This window comes from Tigriopus californicus, chromosome 11 (assembly GCF_007210705.1).
Source record: "Tigriopus californicus strain San Diego chromosome 11, Tcal_SD_v2.1, whole genome shotgun sequence".
Taxonomy (NCBI): domain Eukaryota; kingdom Metazoa; phylum Arthropoda; class Copepoda; order Harpacticoida; family Harpacticidae; genus Tigriopus; species Tigriopus californicus.
Genome location: NC_081450.1, coordinates 4,503,285 through 4,518,320, shown reverse-complemented (window position 1 = coordinate 4,518,320; position 15,036 = coordinate 4,503,285). Strand labels below are relative to the sequence as shown.

At 40.0% G+C, this 15,036-nt stretch overlaps 1 long non-coding RNA gene across 1 annotated transcript in view; it reads left to right on the top strand.

Moving 5' to 3' along the window:
• Positions 1–1,682: 1,682 nt before the first annotated feature.
• LOC131890866 (uncharacterized) overlaps positions 1,683–15,036 on the top strand; it is a 15,661-nt gene continuing 2,307 nt past the window's right edge. The window contains exon 1 of the long non-coding RNA XR_009374348.1: positions 1,683–1,871. This is a non-coding gene — a long non-coding RNA (uncharacterized LOC131890866). The remainder of the gene's footprint in view (positions 1,872–15,036) is intronic.

The following is a 15,036-nucleotide window of genomic DNA, read 5'->3' as shown; positions in this document are numbered from 1 at the left end:
TTCCTCCTAGTGCCCCTGAGTTGGGTCTTTGTGCACTTGAAATTGAGGGATACATTGTGCCTCAAAGATCTCATGCACATAAATGGGTGGAAAAAGCTACACCCCTGCTTGGAACAGCCCTTCTCATTGAATTTGAGAGGGCCAAACTCTCTATGTTTGGGACACCATTCTGGGTAAGCCAGTTTACACCCTTTCCCTGCCTTTTTGCATCTCTGTCGTTTATAGACATCGCAAATTTCGAGAGCATTCTCTACTTTGCTCTCTTTGACCTCTACGACCTCTTTGACTACAAGGGGCGTTTGAATCAAATCAAGAGTGTCAGTGCTTGCGTCCCTTTTGCCTGCACTTGACTGGTTCATCCCACAGTCAAGTAGTGGCTGGGTGTGACCAACCCAAGCTATTAAAGCTTCCATAATGAAAAGCTTATTGATAGAGGACGGAGTTTTCCCATCCAAAACCAGCTCAAGACAGTTCCTAGCCCCTTCAGAAAGTCCCTTCAACAAAGCTTCCATGGTTATTGAAAGCAAGGCTATTTGAGGGATCCTAATTGAAAATACTGGAAACCTGAACAAAGATTATTGAGAAATATTCTGGAAACTTCCTTCAGTTTCAATAGAAAAATCGTTAGAAATGAGCGAGAGGAAAGTAAAAGATGAGAAAAGTGAAAGAAGAAGAAGAAGAAGACAGAGCCAAGAGAGCCAAAGGGAGAAACGAGCGCGTGTGAATGAGAACCAGCTGTAGAGCAGGTAAACAACACACGTGATAGTTGGAAACCAAGGAGGAACATAATCCCTGGGGACAGACAAGAAGAAATAGGTGATTTCGCTGGGTTGGGGCTACCAACAAAGGAGAAGAGATAAGAGTCGGTCGACTAAGATGACCTACTCTTGGCTGACCAGTTAGCTAGACTCAGCCAACATACACCAACTCGACTACAGGAACAAGCTAACATCAACAGAATGGAATAGAACAAAAGAAGGTTCTAGAACCCAATTTTGTATTGAAAATAGGAAACTAAACGGATTGTAAACAAAGAAAAATCAACTTCATTTAGAAGTACATGAAATGAACAGAATAAACAATAAAAACAAAGTGAACTACTCCTTAAGCCAAAACTACATGAAATAACCTAGAATTGGGATAAAAAATATTCATAGACGAAAAAAGTGAAATACGACATGAACAGTAAAATAAAAGATATAAGACTAAACTACTATAGATATAAAGAAATGAAAGCTAAAGAACAAAAGTGTCTTACCTTAAGCAGCCACGCGACCACTTACACAACACACTCAGACCGGACGTTTCAAAAGATCAGGAACAACAAAATGTTGCGACTGCTCAACAAAAAACGGGACTGAACTGAAAATTTGGTGGAAGGAGTGGTGCTCAAGAATCAATGCAGTGAGGAATACTCAATTTCCACGTTGTTTATGTGCATTCCAACCAAAGTATTCCGTTGTAGAGTTGCATGCTTTTGGAAATGCAAGCGAAGAAGCTGTGACAGCTGCGGTCTACATAAAAACAAGAATTGTGGACAAATGCTCAGTTGCTTTGGCCATGGCAAAAACCAGGGTTGCTCAGCGCAAATCACAGTCGGTGGCAAAATTTGAATTAAGTGCGGCAGGGTTAGCAGTCTGATTGGCGAGTTGCGTTCAGGAAAGTTTACGATCACACCTGGCAAGAAGGGTGGTTTGGACTGATTCATCGTGTGTTCGACATTGGATGTGTTTTACTTCCTCATTTAATAAACCTTACGTGGCCAACCGAATTGGAGAGATCCAAGTGCGAACCAAACCCGAAGAATGGCTACATCAACATGGAAAATTGAACATTTGCCGATGAAGCATCGCGATCAGCTTTGGAATCAAGTAAGCAAGACATTACCGACCAATGGATTAACGGACCGACCTTTTTCTATGAGGAGGAATCAAACTGGCCCAAAGATCTTGATATCCAACGAATCACCGATGAAATTCGACCCTAGTGGGAGTTTTCCTCATTGGCGGTGAAAGTCGATTCGCAGGTGGAATAGTTTTTGCCCTCACAAAGAGAAGTTTCCAAAGATGAATCGAAAGCTAGTTCCATTGGCTCTTTGGGTTAGACGAAGCAGAGTGCGAAATCAAGATCTACATATTGAAGTTATGGATTTTGAAATGGCTGAGACCATGCTGACAAGAAGGGCCCTAAGACATGACTTTGTCCCGGGGATCAAGGAGTTGACGAGCGGAAAAGAAGTCGGTAAAACTTCTGCTCTCTCAAATCTCACGCCGTTCTTGAAAAGTGAGGGAGTGCTGTGGGTTGGACGATTTGAGCTATCTTATGATTCATGCCATCCTGCGATCTGACTCCCAAAAAACAGAGTGGCAAAACTGATCGTGGAACATTATCGTCGACTATCTCATTATCTAATTACGGGGGAGTGAGCTATGTGCTCTCCAAAGTTCGTCAGAAGTTTTGGCTTTTGAAAGGTAGAGAGGTGGTCAAAAAGGTTGGAAAAGAATGTTTCTTTTGAAAGATCCGAAACACCCAGCCCATGACTCAGATAATGGCCGAATTGCCAAATACAAGTGTTGACTTTTTTTTAGCTTTGAGCTAAGACAAGAAATAATTTTATAAAAAGCTGTCATCGTAGTCTTTTTAATCTTGTAATTGCTTGTTTCTAGTTATGTTGTTCAAATAATAGCTTATTAATATTGTGGATATCACTTTTAAAGCCTTTTAGTCTGCCCTTTTTGGTGCAACCTTTAACATCCATAACGCTAAAATATGGCAAAGTAAGGGGTATGGTTGGTCACCTCAATGGTGCTAGGCAATATTGAGTTCCTACCTACCATTGGGTCAACCACGCCCTTGGGGTTCCTATTTGAACAAACCCTGTTTTAGAGCAAAACCTTTTCCGGAAATTAGGTGGCTATTGCCACTAACTATACATAATATTTTGTTGGAGTTTGCCAACAACTCAAACTGAACAATTCAATAACGAAAATCGACCCTTTCTGCTCTATAGTCGGTAAAGGCTTCCTCATAAAGCGCCCTAAGAAGAGCAGTACGTATAGGGTGTGAAGAAACCAAGGGCCTCCTTTTGTGCCTTCTGAAAACCTTTGTGCCATCTGGAAAACATCCCCCACTCTCAAGGAATAGCTGGATCATATTGAGTGGCACAGTTTCATTAGAAGGCACTATTACAAACCTTACCACCATACCATGAAAGATCCGATTTTACTTTGAGGGAGAAAGGCTCACGCACTTCCCTCAGCCTTTAGCCGGCCTTCAACAGGCTTTCAGCCTTGGTTCTGACCCCAAGATTGCGCTCAGTGAAATTCTCGAACATTGTTTTTGATGGTAAACGATGGAAGGGTTGCTAATCGTCTTTAGGCTCAAGTTAGATCATTTGTGATATGACATTATGTTTCCAACAGTTTCTTCAGATGAAAGCTTGGGTTTCAATGTCAAAAAAATCTTGGTGCGGGACGTAATCCTGTCAGAAAGATCTTATGAGGCCGTCAATTTTTTAGACCTTGTACAATGCGAATATTGGGGGCAGCAAATTGTTCGATAGGCCATTTTTCAAACCAGCCTGGATTCTCGAGGGATTGTAGATTTCTGCTTCGTTCTTTTCATTCCTCTGCGACCCAAAAGTACGTACATTCGATCAAAGTCCTCTGCAGGGCTGCAACCTTAACAATTTGCTTTCTATCACAAATGAAGCTTCATGTCCAATCAAGAGCTTTGCCTTGGTTCTCAATGTCATTTAGCCTATTCAACAACAGGCCATTATCAACTTTATCAAGGGCCTTCGCAAACTCAACATGGACAACTTCAAACGGCTCGTGTCTCTCTAGTTCTTCAACGATTTGTTCTATTGGGATTCAGCGGCCTTACGTCACAAAATGCCAGCAAAATTTAAACAAGGTTTGTCATTGGTTGAAACTGCGGGTAAGAAAAGTCGAAGGAGCAATCAGAGCATTCCCTGTCAAAGTAAAAAGGAGGGAAATTCAAACTGATCGAAAATCGTCATTTTCAAGGTCGATGTTTCACATGTTCCAGTCAATAGTTTTGTCCGAAAATGTTACTACAACACGACATTTTTGTAGCCGTTTCAGAATCAATCAAAATTAGAATCATTTTTGCATCATACTCTGGGCTAGAAGGAAAAAAACCTTCAGACTAGTACATAAAACTCAAGCTAATGTCGGCAAATCCGTTATGTACTGTAAAGTTGACGCTGGGCCGAATGCAAAAAGCCTCCAAATTGCCCCATTGCTAGATTTCACAAGAGATAGTCGCATCTATCATTGAATAATCATTTATCAAACAAAAAATAGTGGCTAAGATTAATGCGAAAGAGAATGTTTTACCTAACATGACTTTACTAAAGAATTGGCCAAAAGCAAAGTTAGTCACCCTTGGAAAATGATGAATTTTCGAAGCTGCCGACCTCCAATACATGTATGCTCAATAAGTAGGGATTGAAAAATGATCAGAACAACAGAGGGCGTGAATTTTGTCCAGTCAACACTCGAGAATTTAAAACACACGAGGAAAAAGCAACATAATTGTCTGACGACAATCATTGAAATAACGGAGAATCAACCAAATAAGCGACAATCAATAGTTCAAATAAATGACAGTCAATTATTCAAATAATCGACAGTCAATCATTCAAACAACTGACAATCAGTCAAAGAAGAGCACCTTATAGACATGGTTGTTAGTTACTCTCTTGCTTTGTAGACTTCAAAACCATTACAGAGCGACATATTTTGCCTAAATTGAAGTAGTTCATGGGTAGGGGAGGTTTGCTACGTATGGAAAAATAACTAATGACCTTAAATGGGAAAGGACTTCTCAGGTCTGGAGAGTGGCTTAAGATACGTTCGAAAGACGAAAAGTTACGCAACCATACTTCATAGGGCACGGTTAGGAAATACGAGACCGCCCTTCAGAAGAAATGATGCTAAAAATTGACACTTCAGTTTAGTAGATAAAGATCTGCAGTTTCCAAAACGAATGACCCAAGTTCATTTGCTGATGAAATAAGTATTTTTTAAAGGTTTTAACTTTTGAACGAGTATTTGAATATGCCGCCAAAACTTGTTTCGAAGGACCATCGAAAATGGCAGGGATAAAGATTCAAACAGAATGGGACCTACTATTTATGAAACATCGTTTTTAGAGGGAGATTCAGGGCAAGAGATATTCACTAATGATTATTATATTCCAAAAGACAATACCAGTTCATCATGACGTCTGTGAAGGCAACATAGCTTCAAGGTTAAGAGATATTGATAAAAATGAGGCATGTTTCGTATCGAAGCGAACCGAATATAATAATTCGTATTGGGCTGAACCAACAAAAAAAAATGAAAAAAAAATGAAAACTGTGATGGCATCAAAGGGATATGTGTCAATTCGTAGCATTCATCTATGTTTTGTGAAGCATCTGACACATAGATTACAATATTAGTATCAACAAAAAGAGATGTACAGTTTTGAGGTAATACGAAAAAGATTCGTTTAAATTGCCAATAGCAAATACTGTACCTCATGCTCCTAGACGGAAATGGTCGTTATGATGGCATTGTTCACTTTTAATGAAGAAATTCAGAACGCTACATTTGATTTCCCCCCTTCATTCTTATTTTCTTAGACAATTAATCAATCATCTTATTACGGCTTTACGAAGCGATTGTCATTTTCAGTCCATTTTCAAACATGATGTAAATTCAACCCTCCATTGATAAATTCTTGGTCAAATGAATTAATATTGTATGTAACACTACTTCAATTTGGAATTGATTGAACAAGAAGCCTCTATTTGTTAGATGTCTTGTTGGCGGACTATTTTTGAGATACGTACGTGATTGAATCATTAAAGTAGATATTGAAGGATGTTCTTCTTCATGAATGCAAAATTGATTCTTCATCTGAAAATCCTCTTGACTAGGACATTTTATGGACGTCGCATGTATGTTGCTAATTATTTTCTAACAATTTTTTTTCCTTCAAAATTTTTTGTCAAAAGGTAGTAGTGTTTTAGGAAATTTTAGATCGTTTTGCTTGTATCGAACAACTTCAAAAAGGGTAATGTATTTGGCGCATTCTAAATATATCTTAATGCATCTATAGCAAACTGGCTCCCTGAATTTGGAGTTTTATTTTGAGAATTACATATCTAAATATGGTCAATGTCGATCCCCACCCATCGCACACACAGTGCAGCCTCACTGGAACGAAAAAAGTCTCAGAGTGGCATTTCAGTACCTAGAACTGTAGTTTGGGCTATTTCTTTGCACTCTAGGAGAGTTTTGGACCAATTAGTTTGTCTCATATTATATCTCGGAAAAACTGAAAATTTGAACAGAGGACACGTGGCGTAGTGGTAATGGCAGTTTCTTGCCATGAGCCAAGTCCCTTGTTCGATTCTCCTCCTCGACCTTTCTCAAGGAGCCTTTTAGACGCTAGCTACACCATTAAACATAGAATCAATCTGTTTTGAGTATTGATGATGTCATGGTTGGCTTCTGATGGATGGATTATTGGTTGGATCGTAAAAGAGATGGATGACGTCGTATTTGGACACACAGCAGATTTCAACGCAAACGGGGGCAAATTTCTGTTGTAGCCTTCAATGTTTTACTCTAAAATTTAGTTTCAACGCAAATTTCAACTTTAAGTCAAATAAAGCTCAAGCTTTTATATATTCGCACAAATGTCAAAATACATTTATTTATATTTGCTCATTGCATTATGATGTTGGTTGCATTTGTTTTTTATAAGAAGTAGACTTGTCATTATCAAACGATTTAGATGAAGCTTACATGTGGTTCAATCACGCCGAGTGCAACATTTGAGAGGTATGGGTCCAAAGTATCGTCATTTTTAATGTGTCCCTAACCATTTCCGTAGAGTAAGAACCCGTTGAGAGAGTTCTATTGTTTCTCCATCCACCCATTTAAACGCCTGACTAGTAAAGACTCCTCGAAATTCTTTCATGAAAGCAAAAACAATCCGGTCCGTCCGCCCAGACTAGATCAATGTTTCAAGTCAAAGCCAACATGGTGCTAGAGACCCTCATATGCATTCAGGGTTCCTATACATGGTGCATGTAACACATTTAGTCATTCTTCTGACATCTCAGTCAATGTAAACAACTTGTTTTTCGTTTGCATATGTTTGGAGCATGATTTTTTCATGTACATGTAAACAAGGGATTTTATTTTGTGCTAACGTTATCAAAGTTAACTAACATAACTTAAGGCGCCTTTTTCGCCAGCTCTTGAACTTGATCGAATCCACATGAAAAAAAACCACGGTGAAAAGCCCATAAATCCATATATGACACAGAGGATTAATGACCTGTGATGTTATTGCAAGAACAATTACATAATCGCTATTACACTTTCAAGTAGTCCTATTTGCTATTGATTACGATTGCAATCACGCATATCGCAACTATTTATAGTTTATCCTTTGTATGTGAGATAATTCTTTGACAAATAACATAAAAATTGTAGTTGAAGGTGGGTAGAGATTTTCAAACCAGTGATTGGATAGGATCTATCGTACATTTTAGTCCCAAGATGGGATCACGATGCAAACTCTGTACAAGTTGGATGTCCAGCCACATCTTGAATAAATGCCTCGCTCATTTGGGCTCCAATTACTTCAGCCGGTTGGCAAAAGGTCGAACAAGTCCAAAGATGTTTCACTAGGAACATCACAGGATTGAGAGAGCTCTCAAAGTTGGGACTGTCCAGTGTTCGCAGTTGATCAACCCCATATTCAAGGGCTAGCCAACTCCAATTCGTTGGTCGATCAGATTTCATATTCTTTTTTTTTGTGCGGACTTCCTTACCGCTACCGGGATTGGAATCCCAGCAGTTCAAGACGAGAAGATTATTTATTATACTTGACTTTTATTTATATATATTATTTGATCGACCAACGAATTAGAGTTGGCTGATCTGGCTAATCCTTGAATATAAGGTTGGTCCGGAATTTTAGTCAAAAACTTGTCCAAGTCTGACTTAAATCCTGCTACTGGATCCACCCGTACATAAACCCTACGAATATTCGAGGGCAGCAAATTGAACAATGAAGGAACCCGAGAAAGAAGAGAGGCGGACTTCATTGTTTTAACTAGCCTGGATTCTCGAGGGCTAGAGGGTGCTCTCAAAACGCACATTAAGCCTCTACGGTCACTCTAATTTACCCTAAATCCTGGGTTGGGACAAAGCTCATGAATGCTTTTGAAAACGTATAATATCAGATGCCTTTCGTACCTTCTCTGAATGCTGTACAATCCCAACCTTTCTAACCTCTCCCAGTACGAGAGCTCTCTCATACCTTCAATGTTCCTAGAAAAACATCTTTGGACCTGCTCGAGCTTTTGCAAACCTGCTGGCTTTTTGAGACATTTGACAAGCCCGCCATCCGGGACGGGCCGCATGAAGAGAGCAGGTCTACACGTTCCAACCTTTGGTGGGCTACTCGGCGCTCCTCAGAGACTTGTGAAATGCAATTCTTGATATTCGCAATATTGGCTCCAAGTCTCCTGTGTTTGTTTGCCTCGTTTTGTGCACTACGCAGTTTTGAGCATTTTACCCCTCAGCTCTCGATGGTAGGAGCTGAACCACGGGGTCTTTGAGTCCTCCTCTCCTCCTCTCGACGGAGGAGGACTCTTTAAATGCTTGCGAAATGCCTTGGGCCACTGCAGCTGGATTGCTCACAGCTCCGGTGTTGATGGATAGCCTGCATGGCCTCAAGTTGAGCCGCGCACTTCTGCACATTGACCACGCACCTCCCATTTCGAGTCACGCCTAGATGATGGAAATTTCTGGGGCATCTTTGAAGGTGACTGAAATCGGGAGGTGATCAAGACATGGCCAGTGGAATGGACGAAACTGGCCGGAGATGGAATATTTTCTGATATGAAAATGTGGTCAAGTACAGAGGCGCCCGCGGAGTAGGTGTGTGTTTGGGACTCCCGGGTCGGAGCGCAAGAGTAATTCTCCAATTGGCTCAGGATCTGGGCGAGCTCGGAGAATTCACCTGAGTCAGGATGGATGTGAAGTCCACCACAATGATGACTTTCTCCGGATTCTTCCACCTTCTGAAGGATGGATGTGAGGTCCGAGGACGAGATCATCATAGTCCGTGGTTGGGCTGATAGTAAACGCCAATGATGGTAAGCAGTTGGGCATTCACGCTATGTGATGAGGAGATGGAATGAGAGAAAGGATAGGCTCAAAGCGTTTGAGTAATATAGAGCTCCAACCACCGCTGGGCCGACCACGGCCCAGCGGCGCTTTCTGGCATGAACCTAGCGAAGCTCTGTTTTGCCAGGAAAGCAAATCTCGTGTTCTCCTCGGTGACCCACGTCTCAGATAAGAGTGAAGGCGTGTCCTCGGATCTTGTTGAGACACCGTCCCGCAGCCGGCCACTCGCAGCATGTTCGCCCGTCCATGACAGTTGAGAAAGCAGGCCGACACGGTTGATTCCCTCCTCTTCCGCTTGCTGATCCGCTGTTGCCCGCCGATGCTGGTTCCTCGCGATACCGAGTTGTTCAATCCGACCTAGAAAGAGAGATATCACTATGGCCATTGAGGGGGGAAAAGGAACGAAGGGATGATTGGAAGGAGGTTCGAGGGCTATAGAAGCTCACGTCTTGAAAAAGACGTGAGCCGGGAATATGGGCAGAGGAAGGATTGGAAGGGAGGTGCATTGAACGGGGCATATCACAGATTAATGGGGCCACTGTTCGTGGGGCGTCGCCCCGCTCACTGGTATCACAGTTAGACCTATTCTATCGACTTAAACCTTAAAACAAGATTCTTGTCGGAGGATAAAAACGCACGTTCCGCCATTCGAGGCGCCAGCCGAACTAACTTTTTTTAAAGAGCACATGTAACAGCCTTAAACTGTGTTCTTCGGGTTACTCAACTGGGGATCCTCAAATAATACTGGCAATTCCCCAATTCATGCCAGCTTCAGAACAAGGTGGGAACTGGGAGATGTTCGAAAGCTAATCCTTTATGCTTTAAGCACGAAGATACCAAGGTAAAACCCTTGCATATGTTTTTCCATGCATGCAGATGAGTTGCTGTCCGTGAGTGCTGTACTGCTGAAAATGGCGGGTATCCATATGAGAGACGAGATGCATATTTGGGAGTATGGATTTGGAAAGTGATTGAAAAATGTCAGACACTGTTGTCATAAACATGTCGCACTCTTATCAAAAATATTACCAGACAATTGATGACACTAAAGCTCCCATTGGAGATGATAATCTAAAAATTACAGTATGATAGAGCAAGGGCCACTATCGGACCATGATCTTAATTGGGTTTTGTAAATGGTACAATATAGTATATAGTAATAATGCCTACGGTGCGCAAAGTTCATAAACTAGTGTTATGCAACATGGAAATTGGTCTGTTCGAAACCAGTCCTCATTGGCCATTGAACTCGTTTCTGGTTTTTGAATTTGTGAGCCTAATTTGTCAAACCCAGATCCATAAATTCAAAAAGGTGAGACAGTTTATTTGAGCCAAATAGAGTCCAAAATCATGAGAAGTTTGACCTCTTGAAAGTAAAACCATTTTTGGTATCTTCTCAAATATTTTATTTCATCCGATGCTATTTCACTAAATCTCCTACTGAATATGTCTTCAATGTCACCAAGAATGCTCGGTAGTTTTAGATCATCTCTCAATGATTGAGTGTTTTCGATGTCCATAACCATGATGACGTCGGTATCCAAAGAGCCAACGCCAGAAGAAGGGTTTGGCCTCGCGCTTCGTTTCCCGAGCACTTTCATCTTCGTCAAGTTCCAGGGATTCCATATTGAGTTCCACGGGTTCCATGTTTACATCAAGGTCATCTCCTTCGAGTTCGGCTCAAGAACTCGTAGAGTTCGACTATCTTGGCTTGGTGAGAGCGTATTCGGGGGTCTCCATCATTGGGGCACTTCATCTTCTTGGGGGTGGCGAAGCTCAAGGCCAATAAAGTAAAGAAAACCACGATCTACAGGATAATTTTTTGCATTTGAGGTTGGTCAGTTTGTGAGGCATAATAATGAGAAAACTTACGGATTGCATATTGGCACGGGATGGGATTGTTTTTGGTGAAGATGAGGGATGTGATGTTATTGAATGTTTCAGGTCGACTTGCAATTGACGATGACCGGTCTTGCTTTTATAGGCCCACTTGGGTCGAACTTTTGAGTGCTTTTTTTTTAATTTGACGCTTATGAATAAGCACCAAGATCAAACTCTTTTCAACTCGTTGGGTGAAGAATTTGCTGAAAGAGGTTTAACACGTCGGGCAGGTGGTTTAATGTTGACCTCTGATTTATGCAATACGTATGACAAGGTTTGCAATGGAAGTTATGTGCGAATGTTTTTGATGTCATGATCAGTAGGGTATTGATAATTGGTTTGTGAATCATTGCTCTTCTCTTTTGCACCAATGACCGAAATAATCACATAATTGGAAAGTTACCTTAGCTAGCCAGCCAAGTTTTGAAAGTTTAATGATTTATAATTTGAATCATGATACGAAAGTGAAAACCTTTCCTCCGTCACTAATAAATAGATTATGAATGCGATTTTGGGAGGAATATCAGTGAATACCTTTACAGAGGGAGATCATTTTTTTTCTATTACACATAACTGAATTCAACCCAAACAAACCATCTCTTCGACCCTTTGGAATGACTGTCGAATCAGCAATATCTCAATGTTTCCGTGCTTCAACTCAAGTTTCTGAATTCATTTTCATCTCGAAATTTGGCCTTTGAATATGGAATAATTTGGCAACACTAATCAGCTTATCAGAACTACCCATGCCAAATAAGGAGCCCAGATCCGCCATCTCATTTCACCATGGGCGAAATTTGAGATTTTGCAAACGAGGTTCTTGATATCTTGCCAAAGTCATCGGTGATAATATCATGCCCGTCCCCCTCAGTGAGCTACGAGCATAAAGTCGCTGCTATTTGCCCATCTTATTGTAATAGAAAACAATACCATGGCTTACAACGACTCTTTGTAATTGGTTACGGAGTTTTCCCATTAAATTGTACCAAAATAACTTTGGGTTCATCAAAATAAGTAACTACTTTCTACAGTCGTGATTTCCTGACGAAATTTTTAGGTGTCTTTCAAGAACAGCCGAGAAAAACCAAGGATAAACCAAACAAAATTGTTAGCCAATAATGTGAGCTGTTTTAATTGTTATCAACAAGCCTCCCTTCTCTTCTTTCGGATAAGCTGGTTAACAAACAAATTTGACTTGTGAAAACGACGACACCATTTTTCGATCGTTTGTCAGATTGTTAATCAACCATTTATCATTCATTCCATTTCCTGACTTGCCGTTTTCATCCCCAAGGACTTGGGCGTTTGGATGGTAAAAAGTTTTCAATGGTTATTTAACAGAACAAAGCCTTTCATCAGCTGTTACTTGTCCTCCATTGTACTGATTTTTTTTTCTTATTTTTTTCGTCCTTTTTGACTGGATTTTATTTATCAATCATCAAAGTATTGGACCATTATGTTGAGGTCTGATGTCATTTTCCATTTCATCAAAGCAATCAAGAAGTTTTCGCAAGTAAACGCAAGTATTTGATTTGGTCCGTCCAAAGTGTCAGTTTCAGAACTATTTCGATTTCAAATCCTAACGGAGAAATTCATAGAAACGTTAACTCTTCATGTTAGTTGTTAACTGAACGTCCACTCTGACTGACGAATAGCAAGGCGAATTTTTCGTCAGCTCTTAAACTTGATCCAATCAACATAAATAATTTTTATGACACGTGTGATTTAATGATCTGTGATGTTATTGCAAAAAAATTACGCAATTTCTAGACAGAAACGTTTGATCATGATAGGATAATTCATATCTTAAAATATGAACGATTTCAAAAACATGTAATTTCTTAGGTTCTGGGAAAGCAAAAGCTTGATTTCACAAAGACCTGAGCAAGATATAATGGACATAACCTATGCATATAGTCAATAATGTTACAGAGGTCAAGCTCCGATATGATAACGTGAGTAAGATAAAAACAAAAAAAATGAAAGATTTGAAGGAAAACTCATCAGTTCGTATTATATAGAAAAGAAGGACAGAAAAAAGAAACGAAAGAAAACAAACCAAAGAGAAAAACAGAAAACAGAAAACAGAGAAGAAATGAAAAACATATTTTTTTTCATTTCGAAATGCGAAACTACTTCAGGAATGAGGAAAAATTTCTAGATTTAAAACTGTATTTGTCACATTGAGTGTTTTGATGTGTTTGAGTGGTGGATAATTATAATTAAAGAGAAAATAAAGATAATCTTTAGGAATTTTGCTGTCGTATATAAGCCAACTTGAGTTTGCAAAGAGCAATGGAGTACATTTTTATTAGATAATCTGTTTTTGTTTGGGTGAATCTTATTTGTTAGACCGGTGTTCTGAGCAATCACTTGAGGGATCTTATTAGAGCATAAGTTTTGCAGTTTGAAATTCAATATGTTACTTAGTGCTTAGTATCTTGGTTACGCTGTCCTTCCACATGTGACAATTCCAGATGTCTTAAGCGGTGCACATCCGGTACCGGGTTTGAACCCACGACACCTTGTCCACCATGTCACTTAGTCAACTCGGCTACACCAGCTTCAGAGGTAACCAAAATGCAAGGTGGACCAAGCGTGGGGAATCTCTACTTATTGCTTTAACAAATGGTCCCTCTTTCCCTAATTAGGGAAAGAAGCATTGAAAAGTTACATGTACGCGTAGCTCTAATCAATCAAAGATGGGCAAATAAAATAGTGGTGGGAAAATCCGAAACAGTGAGAAGCTTACAAAACTGGAAAGTGTCAGATGGTTATGTTCAACGACAATGATACCATATTCCCAAAATCCCTTGTTTAAATGGGAAAGCATGCTCTAAGGATGAATTTCAACATACGAAACATAAGACGAGCATTGTACATTGGCAGTGATGCCAGAAGTAAGACTAGATTTGGAGCTGAAAGCTATCATCCTGAAGAGTGCTGCCTGCAGTAGACAGATGGATGGACTCTCTTTGCTCTCATGAATGAGCTTCGGAGAGTCTTTCCACGGCATGTACGTATAAGGACGATGGCTAAAGAAACACTAGAATTCTTCCATGGCGTTCTTTACTTAAATGAGAGAGGCTAGCGATACATTAACAACGTTAACACTTTTGAACGCGATCACACCCAAATGTTGCAATCGATCTGATTCAATCACACACAAATAAGTTCCGCTAAATCTTTAAACGCCATTATATTGGACTAAAGTATTGTCAAAAAAAAATGTTTTTCCTCGACATCCCAAAATATGTAGGTTTGGCTGTTGCTAGATTAATAAGAATAGACAATCCGGAATTAAGTTAACACATTACGCTCAGCTACAGTGTGGCCCGCAATTGAGTTCCTCTTTTGAATTTACACGTCTTCAACATAATTTCCAAAAGATTCAATTTAAAGCCTTTGAACAACTAATGAATAATAGCCGCCTTACATATCAACCACGATGAGTCATAGATTTTTTGTTCAAGATTATCTTTCCACCAGAGCACTTCGTTATCCCGAGCCTTCCGCTTCTGAATTCAAAACAGGGTCAGATATGCCTGGATGCCATGAAAGCAAAGCATTTTTCAAGTATTTAGTTTCTCTACTCTCCAGTGCAAATGCACTCTGATATGGTGGTGCCGAAACTACTTTCATTAAAAAGTGCTTAACAAAGCCCAAAATTGTACATTGACATGTCAGACAAAGAAATACATCCGTTTAATTACATAAATTTGTACTGGTTGAGATTGAGATTTTCATCATGGTTCCCATTTGATGTTTTGGTCGCATCAGCCACAGCTTAGGCATTAATTTGTACCTTTCAAACCAGTTAGACCATACTTGTAAATGGTGCTTCCGGGCACTATTTTAGGGATTGAAGTTTGGTCTTTAAATAGGTTGGATTTTAAAGAAATAAATGCAAAGATGTACTTAATTATGAAAT